The sequence below is a fragment of the Otolemur garnettii genome, unplaced genomic scaffold (genome assembly GCF_000181295.1).
Source record: "Otolemur garnettii isolate 467f Iridium unplaced genomic scaffold, OtoGar3 scaffold00174, whole genome shotgun sequence".
Lineage (NCBI taxonomy): Eukaryota > Metazoa > Chordata > Mammalia > Primates > Galagidae > Otolemur > Otolemur garnettii.
Genome location: NW_003852569.1, coordinates 2,888,205 through 2,889,360, shown reverse-complemented (window position 1 = coordinate 2,889,360; position 1,156 = coordinate 2,888,205). Strand labels below are relative to the sequence as shown.

At 43.3% G+C, this 1,156-nt stretch overlaps 1 protein-coding gene across 1 annotated transcript in view; it reads left to right on the top strand.

Annotated features, from left to right (window-relative positions):
- The window catches only part of CUNH1orf54 (chromosome unknown C1orf54 homolog), a 12,448-nt gene that overhangs the window by 2,559 nt on the left and 8,733 nt on the right, over positions 1 to 1,156 (top strand). The window lies entirely within an intron of this gene.

Here is a 1,156-nt window from a genome sequence, read left to right as displayed (position 1 = left end):
GGCGCCGAGCCCCTAGCACATATCTTGCTAAATGTTTCTGAAATGAATGGAAATAGGAAACATAAAAGCAGAAAGAAGAGGCCAGGCCTAGTGGTGGCTCACAGTTGTAATCCTAGCACTTGAGAAGTGGAGGCAAGAGGACCACTTGAGCCCAGAAATTCAAAGCTACAGTGAACTATGATCACTGCTACTGCACTCTATCCCTAGGCAATATAACAAGATCAGTAAAAAACAAAAAAACACAAAAGGTAAAAAAAGCAGAGAGAAGAATAAGAACAGCTACCCCAATAGGTGTGGACGAAGTGGAGGAAACACACCAAGTAAGTGGGAGAAAGTGTATGGCACCTACAGCAAGGAGAGACTCTCTGTTTTCTCCCTTCTTCCATCCTGTGTGCAGGAAATTGAGAAAGAGGTGAGGTGAGGTCATTATTACCAGAAAGGAAATAACTTACTATGGCTGCGAGATTTTTATCAGAAGCCATGCAGCAGGTGCTTTGAGAGTTAGACAATCATAAGTGAATATTGCTCCTAGACAGGCAAAAGAAATGAACTATTTCAGGTTAGAAAAATGCTTACCCCTGCTTCAGAACATTTCCACCGTGGGCTTGAACGATGGCTGACGCATGTAATCCTCGCACTCTGAGAAGCCAAGGAAGGTGGATGACCTGAGCTCAGGAGTTTGAGACCAGTCTGAGCAAGAGTGAGACCCTCTCTCTACTAAAAATACAAAAAATTAGCCGGGCATTGTGGTGGGCTCCTGTAGCCCAGCTACTCTAGAGGCTGAGTAGGATGACTGCTTGAGCCTAAGAGCGTGACGTTGCTATGAGCTATGACAGCAGGCACTCTATCCAAGGGTGACAGAGTCTCTGTCTCAAAAACAAAGCAAAACGTTTCCACTGTTATCAAAAAGACTGAATAAGTCTCAGAGAGGAGAGCAACTCTGGATGGTGATGGTAAGTTAGTGACAGTGAAAGGAAGGATGAGCTTTTTGTGAATTCTAGGACAGAAAGAGGGAAGAAGGAAAAGGTAGGAGAACAGAAGCTCCTTAGTAGGCTTTCCCTTTTTGGTAGTGGCAATGGGAGTCCTGAATAGATCTAATTGAGGACATGTTCAAAACATGTTCAGAACTTACTTTTCTTTTCTTTTTTTTTTTTTT